The 13,933-nt window shown below is 45.8% G+C and overlaps 1 protein-coding gene across 2 annotated transcripts in view; it reads right to left on the reverse strand.

Annotated features, from left to right (window-relative positions):
* The window catches only part of TSHZ2 (teashirt zinc finger homeobox 2), a 437,495-nt gene that overhangs the window by 356,240 nt on the left and 67,322 nt on the right, over positions 1-13,933 (reverse strand). The gene's annotated exons all lie outside the window — the stretch shown is intronic.

Raw genomic sequence — 13,933 nt, forward strand, 5'->3', positions numbered from 1 at the left:
GGAAGGGAGTGATGTGTCGCATTTTCAAAAGACCCACTGGGCTGCAAAAGGAACATGACCGCATTGGCGAGGTCAGGCATGGAGTGGGACATGCCTTGGAGGGCCAAGAAAGTACTCAGGGCGAGCTGTGCGGTCTAGGAGTGGGAGCTGGCATGGCACTTGCCAACTGTGTATTCTTGGCATGGAAGGTGACGCAGAGGGCTAGAGAGAGGGAGCGTGCTTTTCCGTGGCACTCCTTAAACCTGGGCACGTGCGTTTGTACTCCACACAAAGACGTAATCTGCAGACCCCAACTGGAGCCTTCGAGTGATGTTAGAATTATTTTACCACTTCACACATGGAGTTGTTTTTCTCTGAATTATAATTGCTTTTTACATAATGAAAAATCTGCTCAAGAATGACAAAGCATAAAGAGCTGCTTCTCACCTCCTTTAAGGATGCAGCAGAATAGGGTGCCCTGAAACAAGAAATCGATTGGTTCAATAGGGAATAGGCAGTGGATTCAGATGAGACAGAGACAGAGATAGAGATAGCAAGCTAGATAGCTAGCTACACAGACAGAGAGACAGACAGACAGAGTCAAGTCTATAATCATTCGTGTCCAATCCCCATGCGGAAGATTCTGACTTTGTCATAAATGAATCAGAGCGACTCACTGGTCCTCGCCCAGCCTTATAGATTGCCACAACACAATCATGACACTCCTTCAGGAACCTCTGATGGTGGGTAAAGTTTAGCACATTGCTGCTGCATAACACCTTTGAAATATGAACAGTGCGCCCCCACTCCATTCGGGCACCTTCTTCCGTGAGAGGCAGACCTTGCCCCAGAGAAGGTGTCCTGAGTCAGAGCCACGGGCCTGAGGTCTTGGCTTGGGGATTTCATAAGCAGACAACCTAGCATTAAAAAATGCTTCAAGGGATCCAAATGTGAAAGCTCAGAGGTTTCTCTCACCTCCCCACTTCCCACTTCCCTTTACCCAAAAGGTGGGGGCCCCTGGCACTGACAGAGGGTGTGGTGGGAGAGGGAAGGAGGAGCGATCCTACATATTTTGGCATCAGTGTTTGAGAAGGGGCCCTGGGTCCTGCCTCCCATTAGCTATTTGCTGGGCTGACCCCTTGGCCACTGATGGGGTCGGTGGTGAGGGAGGCAGCATATAAATTAGTCCTTTACATGAATTTGGCAATTCAGAAGCAGAAGATTCTGTTCCGATGCCTTGTGGAGAAATGCCACCTCCCAGGGCAGACTAGAAACACTGCTGTGCTGTAAATAAGCAGGGGTCTGGGCATCATGAGGAAAGGGCCAGCAGGTCCGGAGTGGCCTTCAGCCAGTGATGGTCCTGCAGCAGTCAGAGTGGACACGAGGCCAAACGGAGGACCCCAGAGGACCTCCAAACCTTAGGCCCTGGGGGTGAGACCCGGTTCAGGAGGCTGAATGGGCCTAGCCCCTGATTTGACTCTGATTAAGGTCTGTCATCCAAAGGCATGGGTGTCCATATGAAGAACTAAATTCAGCTACAGAAATAAATAAAGGTAGGTGGCTTGCTTCATGGGCTCGAGGCCTCTACACTGATGTCTACTGCATAAGCCCCTCCTCCTGGCGCATTGGTCAGAATAACGTAGGTGCCCGTGCGTTCAACAGCGAGGAGTCCATGACCCCTTCCAGAGAGCACGCGCTTCAGGCTGCTTTCGGGGGTTGGGATGGGCCACGCTCGACCATCCATGACGTCCCTGGGGCCCGACAGCGTCTGCACTTAGCCACACCTCTTGTTCTTAAGAATGCATAGTTATGCAACATCTCTGAAGCCGGCTTTCTTTGGGATTTGAATGTGACATTTATCATTCTGTTTTCGCCTTCTACTTGTAGGTCTTTCATGTTTTTCAGAATCCTTATCTCTTTCTTGTCTCTCCTGCAGCTGTTGGGAGTAGGAGGGAACAAGGTCATGCTCCCTCTGGCAGACGGGATGACTAAAGCACAGAAAGATTTGGTGACATGTCCACAGTCACCGAGCATAAAACAATCATCCCAACAACAACAATAATAACAACAACAACTCTTTGCAACCATCATAGTAATCTTGCTACTCTTTAATTTCCCGTTACTGCCCACTCACAGCTCCCCCTGCCCTGTCCTTATGTGAGAACAACCCACTAAGTCGGTATCATTCTCATCTTCGTCCTGCAGAGGAGATGACTGGGGCGCAGTGAGGCGCAGTGCACTGGCAAGGATCACATCCATGAGGCAGTGTCCTATGGCACATGCAACTGACACGCTGGCCTGCTAACTAAGCCCTCAAGAAAGATGCCCTCCACTGTTCATTCAATCCTCAAAACATCCAACAACACTATTAGCCTGTACTGAGGTTAGAGAGACTTACTATTACAAGGGAGAGAGTAAACCCTGCAGGCGAGCAGGCACGTGAGGAGTCTCCCGTCCGTCCGCCGGGGGACTTGGTAGCATCTTAAAGGCAGGAGGATTCAGAAGTCCAGACACCTGCAGGTTCACTTCCTTTTAGTCCTTCCTGGAGCTCAGCACTTCTCTAAGCTCCGTGCGCATAAAAACGGCGAGAGTGCACAATGGTGTGTGTGACTTGATCGATAACGAATTTCAATCTCCTAATTGCCTAGGGGCTCAAGGTTTTAAAAATTTCAACAAGAGGGAAAAAGGTGTTATGGTGAGAAGATCTAAGGAAATTTCAAAGATAATTTCGACTCTTTGTGACTCTGTCCCAATGGGCTGACTTCAGAACCTAACCCTCACATAACGGGAACTCACTTTAGAGAAGAAGAGGTGTTAAGACTTGGGACCACGTGGGTCTGTGCCAAGGCCCTTGGTTATTACCACTTGACCTCCCCAGCCAGGGCCAGATATCTCCGGTCTCTCTTCTAATGTTTCAGGTTTCCCTCCTGTTAGAATGCAGTCCAGTACAGAGCTACAAAAATGTATAGATAAGTGGCTGTGTCATAGAGACCTGTTGACTATCTTGCTGATTGACCAAAAATAACACTGATTTGATCCTATCTGAAACTTTTATTTTAAATGCCTCAAATAACCCTCAATCTTGCCAGCTCTTGCGAGCCAAGTGCTGCCATGTAGATATGGTAATTTGCTGTATCCCTATTGAGAAACATAACTTGAGGCTTCCCGTTCTAATACGCAGTGGCACAAACAGCGTCAATTTCCTACCGAGTTCAGATGGGTCTATTGCAGACTACTATTCAATATATATGCTGTTTGCTAACACTCACCTGTAAATTTGTGTTTATTCTTCCTTCCTCGAGCTCTAAGTGCAATCTACTTTAATTTCCCCCCTTGCCAAATATTCACTTGCTGACAAACACACATTCAGATTTCCTTGCATATTCATGCCTGTGATTTTGTGCTCAAATTGAATTCCCCAGCAAATCAGTGTTGACTTTTGCATACCCACATGCAGGTGCACACACATGCCCCTCCACACACAATTTCCATTCGCTCACAGTCACAGGCAGGAGTTTAAGCAAAGACGAGAAGGGTGCCTCGAAATAACATACTGGGGACCAGCACCCCTTCACAGGTAATTGGAACTACACTGTGAGGTCCTATCTTCTGCAAGGGTTGAGCTGGAAAAGTAGCAATATATTTCTAGTTAAAAATCTACCTTACAATCTTTAAACATGGTTAGATGTGGTTTTATGTACATATCCCTATGCAATGATGCTCCTTAATATGTATAATATCAACAGCAATGTGCATATATATAGTAGAACAGAATTTTGGAATATTATACATTATTTTACATTAAAATGTTGTACCAAATGCATACAGTTGTAAACACCTAAATGAAATGGGTGTATATTGCAACTCCTCAATACCCTGAAATCATATCGTCACAAAATAATTATTAGGATGGTTCCATTCACTTTTATTATTTCCTTTCTGAATTTGTATTATCCCAGGATTTTCTCTAGCTTATTGTTTTGTGCTCGCAAACCTCACACACTACAATTTCGGGTGATTATCTCCTATGTTTATATGGTACTTAACAATTTGCCGAGCAATTTCCTGTAGCTTATCTTATTTTACCCTAATGATAGCCCTGTGGGGAAGACACCATTAATTTAAAAAAAAAAAACTTTGTTAATTTTTACTTATGTGTTTTTAATTCCAGCCCCGAATAACATTCTTAAATCGGGGGTAAAAAAAATGCTGTGACCTACAGTTGAGACAATGACCCCAGAAAATGTCAGGGACTGAACATGAAGACTGTTACCCTTTATTTCAAGTGGACTTCCTTTGAGGTCTGAGGTAAATGAGTGAAGTGCATTTGTTGATTTCAAAATGGAATTTGAACTTCACACACACACAAACACACACACACACACACAAAATAGTGTCTCTTTCTATTGCCGAATCCAAAGAATCAAGCCATTTGGAGGACATCACACTGAGAAGCCTAGAGTTTTTCTAGAACCTTCCAAGATGATGTTTTAAACTGAACCCACAAAAGGAGCATAGGAAAAATAAGTACAACTTGTCAGTGGAAGAAGAACTATGACTGGTAACACATTAATGAGAACAGTCTAAAAAGCTCATCTTGGCCTACGCTCCAATTTTACATGTTTTGAGTGATGGGAACTCAGTCTACTTTCAGCTCTTTGACTCAGCGTAACTCTTGCTGCTAATACCCCGGACTTGCCAAGTACCGTGTAGAGACTCACTTTCAGGAAGGAAACAGGAAAATTGGGAAGACTCAACTTTTTAAAGAAATACCTTTGGATGACAGTGTGAATAGAACAAGAACTGTGGGGATGTTTTACATATTAGCAGCAAGGCATTTCCAACCTAAGAAGCAGGGTAACATCTCCTGAAAAATAAAAGTTCTGTACCATGGACCCTTGGCATTTATAAAAAATATATTCTGCAGCCTTCAAAAACCCTTAATTTATGAAGCCACCAAAGCATATATGTTCCCTCATAAAATGCAGTGGGGTATAGCTGAGAAATTTAAGTGACTTCTTTAGGTTCTCACGAGCTGTCTAAATGTAGAACCAAAAGTCATTTATAAAGAATCACCTGCTTCACGTGCCCTGCTTTAAAACTACCCCCGCAGACAGAGAAGATGAAATTCAACATGGAAGCTGGATATTCACATTGTGCGGCTGCTCTAGGCCCTCACTAGTAAGTGACCCCCTCCCACGTCTGAGCATCACCCTGAGAAATACAAACTCTACCTCAAATGGCCAACATGCCGCCTGTCATGAGACTTGAGTTATCTCTCTGGTAGACAAAACCATGATGCCACGTCTGCAAATGTCATGAAGTTATCGTATTATTAAATTGCTAATAGACAAAACAAAAATCTTGAACCACTGGGTATTCCAAAGAGATGCAGTTTCATGATAAACTCTGGCGAATCTCCCTGAGTGGGAGGACAGACAGTTAGTTGGGCTCTTCTTAAGTGAACGTAAACAGGAAGAAAGACATCTGAAGTCCAGGAGAATGTGAAACTCCCCGGATACAGACAGGCTACAGAAGTCATCACTGGCCTCAAAAGAAATCTCAGAGCTCCAGGAGAGCCTTTAACCAATTAATAACCTCTAATTAACCCCGCCGAAACACTTTTATAGCATCACCCCTGAAAATGGAGTGAATTCAGTGGAAATGACAGCTCATGTCCCAGTCAAAAAGCATCATGGGTACATTCTGTCATCCGTTAGACCCTGTCATCAGTATAGATTGCCATTTTTGTAAATCATCTTTTATTTGGGGACGGAGGGAGGTATTGATTTTTTCCTAGTCTTTTCTCGGAATGTTAACCTTGTTTAAGTTCTTCATTTCCTCCTGCCTGGAGCACCATGTTGCAATAGAATTAAATGCATAGTAAAATGGCCATGTGAGAAAGGTTTATGCATGATGTTAAAACCCGCTCCCTTGATAGATGGAGCCATTAGGGTCTGGAATCCACTGCATTAGTCTACTTAGCTCAATCCACCAACATGCCTTAAAAGTCTCACAGATTTGTTCAAATGCTAATGAGCTACACCACCCAACCTCATCTGCTGTAGAAGGATCTTATATTTCCAGGGGTTTGATGCATTTAAGAGCTACCCATGGACTCACTTTACCTGACTTGGCAATTCAAGACTTCTGAGATTAGTGACAAGGGGAAATGTATACATTTCATTGTGTGGCAGCTTCTGAAAATGCACTCAATGGGCCTTAATAAAAATCACTTTTGTTTAACATCAGTTTATCATCATCTTACTGTCAGGATAAGATGTGGAGAAAGATCCTTTCCAAAAGGTCATATATATGCTTTTTTTTTTTTTCTTTTCAAATCAACTGGTTAAATCTAATAACACTAAAGTCATTTCAGAGACAAAAGGCGGTCATACTGGTCATGTTTCCTCAGCTGGATATAAATCTTTCGGTCTGAAGTAAACTCCGAGAAAGAAAATGCCAAAGTAACTGTTTGCTTACAGACTTTTGCTGCCTGGTTGGGTCTATGTCCTTAAAAAGAAAAATAAACTCATGCAACTCATCTTCATTCAACAAACCTTTGCTGAACACTTACAATGTGCTAGGTGCTGTGGCACATGGTGCTTCTTTCTCTTACTGTATTTTGAATGACACTGGACCCATTTTTAGGACAGTGGTCACAGCCAGCTTCACGGGCTTGTGATCTATGCCATCAGACAGGGCCCCATGTTGGGGTTTAATGCTCAGAAGGACCCAACTGCTCTGCTGTTGTCTTTTTGAGCTTCTGAAAGGGGCCACACAAATCACACAGCCTGTCTGACACCAGGTGAATTGGTAGTTGGGCTGATGAGATTGCCGAGGCTGAATGCCGAAACCTGGCTGTAACATCTCACCCCTCCAGTCCCATCTGAGACATTCCTTCCTCCAGGGCAGGCTTCCCGATGCCCTGCTCCCCACCCCCATTTCCCTCTGTTCTCCTCCAGTCTTGTTTCATCCCTGCCTTTCCTCCAAGATGGGCCTCCTCATAATTTTCTGTAACTACCTGCTTACTTCCATCCACACGCACCGGACTCCGGGCTCCCTTAGGACAAGAACCATGTTGTGTCCACCATGGCATCTGAGGGTGTCCTGGGCGGCTTCCTACATTAGGAATTTGGGACACAGTGCATAGAGTGTCCCAGCTTCTCAAGGACCTCCAAATCCTTGGAGATCTGACCAAACATGCATTGGTGTATGCACCGAAAAATAAAACCTAAAGTTGTGATCAATAATTACTTCAAAGGTAAATAAACTGTTATTGTTTTCTTTAAAAGAAAAAAAAACATACTTAACAGGGCAAGTAGATACATTGTAACAGGATTATTTCCATATGGTGTGGGACCTCCCAAAGTGAGGTTCTAGGGTTCCTGGGAAATTTTAATGGTCTTGTATGACATAACTCCCGGCACAGTGCCAGGGATGTGGTACTTACTTACGACTCAGTTTGGGTCCCACACTAATTGGGTGAGAGAAGGAAATATAAAGAAAGGTGTGAAACGGTGCTTGCTTTCAGGGTGGCAGTGGGAGGAAACCAAAGGCTAATAGACAAGAACCATGAAATCAGGGGTGGGAACCTTTTTCTGCCAAGGGCCATTTGGGTATTTATAACATCATTCGAGGGCCATATAAAATTAGTTATATTTGGTCAAACATTTAATTAACTCACCCCTAATGCCTTGGCAGGGCCAGACCAAATGATTCCGGGGGACTTATATGGCCCGCGGGCCCGATGTTTCCTACCCCTGTGTTAAATGAGTCCTGAAGTGTTGAACTTCACACTAGAGGTCCCAAGCAGCAGGGGAGAGAGAAGAGCAGATAAAGAATATCAAGACAAAGGGAGCAATAGGTTAAATGGAGTGTGGCTGTTTATTTCCAGAAAGTACTGTAAAACGCATGAGGCAACAAGGATATGGATGGTAACCAATGGCCGGGTACATACTGGGCTTTGCATAAGTGGCATGGAACAAGGTGATGTGATTAAGCAGAGAAAGACAAAGAAATCTTTCCTACATGGGTCGAGACTTTAAAAAAGAAACTCATTCCTTTGGTTAGATAGGGCTAAACCAATGTGTGGTAACTTAGAAGTAAGTTGAGCAAGTGTCCTTTCTTCACTTGACAAGTAAGAATTAGCTCTAGTTAATGACAATGGCATTGGGTGAAACGACTACGCAATGGAGCCCATTGATTCTGCATCTGGTCTTTTTCTCATCGCGTTCAGGAGAAGACAATACTCATAGAACACCGTGCTCAGACTTCATCTCTCTCAGTGTGTTTGGTTGGTCCAGTTTACTCAACAAAACAAAACAAAAAACGTCTGTGTTTTTCCCTGGTTGTACTGAAAGCAACATTGGCTTCAGTGCTCACCTGTATGTCCAAGTTCGGAGCCCTCTCTGCATTCATAGAAAGACTAAAGCATGAATTTATCCAATCCACTCAACTAAAATGTAATGTATACCACTCTGGGTACAGGGAAAAATAACCCTTAAGAAGCTTATCTTCTTAATACAAGTCAGAAACAAACAAGCAAACAAAATCCAGGTGATTTCAGGTAATAACCATTCTGTCAAGGGAATAAGCAGGACAATGGGAAAGCCTCAGGGGTCGGCCAACATTTTCCATAAAGGGTTTGATAGAAAATACTTTGGGATTTGTGGGCCAAACAGTCTCGGTTGCAACTCAAGTCCCTGGTTGTAACACAAAAGCAGCCACAGACAAAATGTAAACAAATGAGTGTTGCTGTGTGCCAATAAAACTTTATTTACAAGCCATAGTCAAAATGTAAACCAATGAGTGTGGCTGTGTGGCAATAAAATGGTACTGACACAACAGGCAGCAGGCTGGATTTGGCTCAGAAGTTGCCATTCACCAAGCCCCAGGAAGAGAGCTGGGAGTTGGTGAATTTAGCTATGATGTCCCAGAAATGTTTTCTAAGGAAGTATCATGTCAGTTGAGATCTCAATGAGGAGAAGGGTCCAGACATGGAAATATCTAGAGAAAAAGCATTAGAAGCCGTGAAGAAAATGAATGCAAATGTTCAAGATGGAGGGCAGTTTTATTACCTCAAGGTACATTAAATCACCCAAAGTTCATACCAAAAACCCTGGAGTCTTAGGATACAATGACATGCTCATCGATATAAACCCCACACCACTGTTTGGAGATTTTTCTTAATAAGGAACTGGAATACCTTGTCTGAACTGTTGCAAATTTTAGCTAATTGTGTTCAGAATCCTGGTACAGGGAGACATGATTTCCCATCAGGCCTGCCTCCTAACTCTAAACCTGGATGTGGGCAACTTTGGACACAATCAAGAGCTGAACTTGGGGGAGATTTACTTAAAATGCACAGTTAACACGCAATGAGTATTCGTTCAATGATATAAAATAATTTTGAAAAACCCTAGGTTGATCATTTCAATGTAAAAGCTTTAAAAAACAATGGCGTGGGGAGATGGCTCAATATTTTCAGACTTGTTCCTTTAGATTTTTCATCATAAATAGCAAGGGCTGAACCCAGACAACTCACAGATCCAATTAGGCCTCAGATTAGTTTTGTTTGGTTAGTTACCAACCTGTGGAAATTAGAGGATTTGGCATGAAAATCTGAATTTCTGGCTTCAGTTGGGGGGCTTGTCCACACGAGGCCCTGGAATTCCCTTCTGACATGTGCCTGGAGCTCCGCCTACCTCCTCCTCTAGTTGCTAGAGGAGGCTGCAGCCTCGCCTGCTGGTTCTGTGAAACCTGAGGCTTTCAAACCTGGGAAGGGCTCTCCTATTAGACAACCTCCCCAACATTATGAATATGATATGTTTGCAGCATCTCCAATACCACAGGAGAAATGACAACTAAAACAATGCCGTGGCCCATGAATACAACGTTTCTGGGGTGACTCTCGTGTTATCTAACACCAAACACAAAGGAATGCGGGAAGGGGAGTGTCCTAGAGGGAGCCTACAGCCCCGTTACCCAAGTCCAGTTAAATATCTTACTTTTGAAAATTGTATGAAAATATATGATTAGTGAGCACAGGCCAGAACCCCTGCTAGGACCTTGCATGGGGCCAATCGACCTCTCTCTCAGCTGTTTTTCCTCGGCTTTTTCTGTTTTGTGTTTTGCTACCTGCCTGTACTCTGTAGGCACAAGTTTCAAACCCTTCAAACGGAAGGATTTCTAAGTTCTGCGACATTTTCAAGTTTTGTGGATTTGCTTTTGTTCACATTCTGCAATATTTTGTTAAGAGATGCATAGCCTGAGCTATCTTCCCTTATTTTAATCTCAGAATCGTCTGCTAAATGAACTTGACAATGCCCAGGACGTGTGGATTTCTTCCTGTTGTGTGTGAGCAGTCTCACACATCCGCACGGCCAGGCATCCGCTGAAAACTGAGGAATTCAGCCATTACCCTCAACAAGTGACAGGCAAACTCTTACACCACGCCGATGATCAAACAAATGACAAGTGTCGCTGCTTCCTTTGTAACGAAGGTGGACGGGGCCGTGTGGATGTGGGATGTCAGTGAGGGGGCAGGTTTGTCGGGCTGCTGGACTGAGGAGGCAGCCCCACCCCAAGCCGCCCCACAGTGGCAGGCCGGCTCGTGGCCAGGGGTCCCTGGGTCCACGCGGATTGGACTGCGATCGCTTTCCAATGTCCAGAGCAGGGAGCTCCGGTGTGCAACCCCCAAGGATCTTTTAACCTGGCATTCGATAAAATCAAAGTGCTGTTGGACATGCGGCCGAGACCTGTGATGCCTAAGACACCCTGAGCTCAGCCAGGGCTCAGTCATTAATTACACAGAGAGGCCTCATCCTCAGATGGCATTGGGTCCTGGACCCTGGTCCGGGGGGACGAACTTGCCCCGACAGGATATCCGGGGAAGCCAGGGCAGATTTTTACTTTGGCACAGGGCCCTCGCAGAGAGGGCAATTCCTGCACTTGCAGTAGCTCAGAAATGTTTTATGTATGCGCTGTTTCCAAAGAGTCTTTTAAAATTTCCTTTCTCTCAGTATAATCGGTTGTTACCCCTCCTATTGATTTCCCTAAAGAGCACAAGTCTATTCCATTAGAAATAGAGAAGAAGGAAAAAAAAGTATCGCTTTTAAGCTGAGTGGGAGCAGTTTTCTTTTTCTTCCTTTCTCATTTGGAGGGAGTGAGATTGGGGGAGCAATCCGCAGTGCCGCCTCGACGGGTCCTCGGAGCTACGCTCAGGGAGGGGCCTGCTTGCTTCTGGTAGAGAAAAGGGAAATTGCGAATGCCACCAGGCGAGGGTGTGGGCAGTCACAAGGCAGAACCCCAAAGTAATGGGGAGAGTGGATGCAACTCAAATGTCCATTAACTAATAGACAAACTCACAAATAAACTAAAGGCCGCACATGCATACAGTGGAATACCATCCGGCAATAAAAAGGTATGAAGTACGGATACACGCTACAACATGGATGAACTTGGAAACATTATGCTGAGTGAATGAAGCCACACACAAAGGCCACATAGTGTATGACATTCCGTTTATATGAAATGTCCAAAGACAGGCAAATCTGTAGAAACAGAAAACAGATTCATGGTTGCCTAGGGCTGGGGTGAGGGAGGAATAGGAAGATGCTGACGAATGGGTATAAGGTCTCTCTTTGGGGTGATGGGAATGTTCTAAAATGGATTTGTGGTGATGGCCGCACAAATCTGTGAATATACTAAAATCTGGTGCATTTTATACTTTAAAAGGTAAATTTTATGGCATGTAAGTTATATCTCATTAGCCCTGTTTTAAAAGTGTAAAGGATATAAAATCACGTCTGGATAGTTACCCAAAAGGAATGAAATCAGGGTTTCAAAGAGATATTTGTATATTTATGTTCACAGCAGAACCATTCACAGAAGCCAGGAGGCGGAAGCGACCCAGATACCTACGGAGGATGAACGGATAACAAAACGAGGTGCGTACACACAATGCAATATTGCTCAGCCTTGAAAGCGAAGGACATTCTGATACCTGCTAAGCATGGACAGAGCGTGAGTACATTTTGCTAAGTGGGATGAGCCACTCACAAGAAGACAAATACTATCCTTTTGAGGTCCCAGTGCAGTCACTTCCTGGAGACAGGAGGCGGATGGTGGCCGCAGGGGCTGGTGGCTGGGGAGCAGCGGAGATGCTGTTTAACAGGCACAGAAGTTCAGTTTCGCACGATGAGAAGTGCTGGAGTTTGGTGGCGCAGCAGTGTGCCGTGCCCATAGTCCTAACCACCGATGGACCTATGTTAATGTCTCTGAGCCGGGGTTCTCCCTGGGGTGATTTTGTCCTCCAGGGGACAGGGGGGAATGTATAGAGACTTTTGGGGATGTCACAGCTGGGGAGGTAGGTGCTGTTGGCCTCTAGTGGGTAGAGGCCAGGAGAGCTGCTGAATAGCCTAGAGCAGGGGGCGGCCCCGGACACAGAAGGGCCTGCCCCGGGGTTAGCAGTCTGGAGGCCCAGAGACACCCTGCCCTGGCTGACGGGCCAGCTTAGAGACTCTCCCACCTACTGAGTTCTGGGAAGAGGTGCAGGATGTGTTCTTATCTAACCGTGACGATGCAGGGCTGTGTGGCACACCTACAAGCCCGCAAGTGGCTGGGGTGGGTCAGCAGCTCCGGGAACCCCCTCCCCGAGTGCAAACAGAAGCAAAGAGAGAAAAGCCTTTTGCACCAGGGGGTGAGGAAGGGAAGCCGTTTGCTGACTGTGCGCACAGACCTGACTTGGCTTCCCTCTTCCCAGACGCCGTGCTGAGGTGCTGCGTGGAGGGTGATGTGGGCTCCGCCTGGCGAGGGCTGAGGTCATTCCCCGGAAACCCTCTCTGCCCGCGCCTGGCAAATCAAAGAGCCGGTGGTGGCTGCTGAAGGCAGAGGGAGCTTTTCCATCCCACCCCTGATCAGAAGCAGGATAATGGCTACGATGATGGATGACGCGGAACGTGTGTGTGCTGAAGAGGCAAGCGAGAGGCAAGAGAAGTTGGGTTGCCAAGTCCCGGGCAGAGGATGAGAGGAGAACGCCTTCCTAGACACACCACGAAAACAATTACTCGTGATTTTGAAGAAAAGCAGTTCGGCTAAGAGTCATTAGTTGCCCCTTTCTCTCTCTTCTTTCTAAAATATAAGTAGGTAGAGGAATTTGTAAGTTAGGCAAACAAAGATCAAAGAATAACAGCAGAAGGGCCGAGAGTCAGAGCGTGCAGATCCAGGCTGTCTGACCTTCTCTAACCTGGGGACCAGATGCGGAGCCTGCAGTGCGAAGGTCTCTCCTTTGAATGGGCTCCGCATGGCGAGGGGCCAGCATGACATCCCCACTCCGCCACTTACAAACCGCGGCCCTCAGCCACGTCCGTCACCCATGCCTCCGTTCCCAGAGCCGGTTAGAGGCGATGACATCTACCTCGCAGGGCTGGTGGGAGGGTCAGAGTCAAGTCCGACGTGTTTAGCGCCTAACACTGCCTGAGCCCATGGCAGGCACTCAGTACCCGGGACCTATTCTGATGTTGGTGCCGATAATCATTTGGATAAAAAGGACATTTTATTACGATGCATCCTCAGTGGGAGATGGCTCTGTGTTCCAAAATGGCCTACAGGTATGCTTTGCTTGGTTGTTCTAGTGTTTGTGTTTTGCTTTTTTTTTTTTTTTTAATCCAAATGACTCGAGGCTTTGTTCCTTTCCCTTTAGTCACAGATCTCCAGATTTGTAGTTGAGTATTTGGCCACCCAGAATAAAGCCTGCACTCCCAGCCTTTCTGTCAGATAGAGGTGGCCACGTGACAACGCACTAGCCAATGGGATGTGAGTGGGAGTGATATGTGCCATGTCCAGGTTTTACCGTTAAAGGGAGGGGTGCCCGCCACCCTGCCTTTCCTGCGGGCTGGAACAGGCGCGTGATGTCAGGAGTCACGGCAGCCATGCTGGACCATGAGGAGGA

The sequence above is a fragment of the Cnephaeus nilssonii genome, assembly GCF_951640355.1.
Source record: "Cnephaeus nilssonii genome assembly, chromosome: 11".
NCBI lineage: Eukaryota > Metazoa > Chordata > Mammalia > Chiroptera > Vespertilionidae > Cnephaeus > Cnephaeus nilssonii.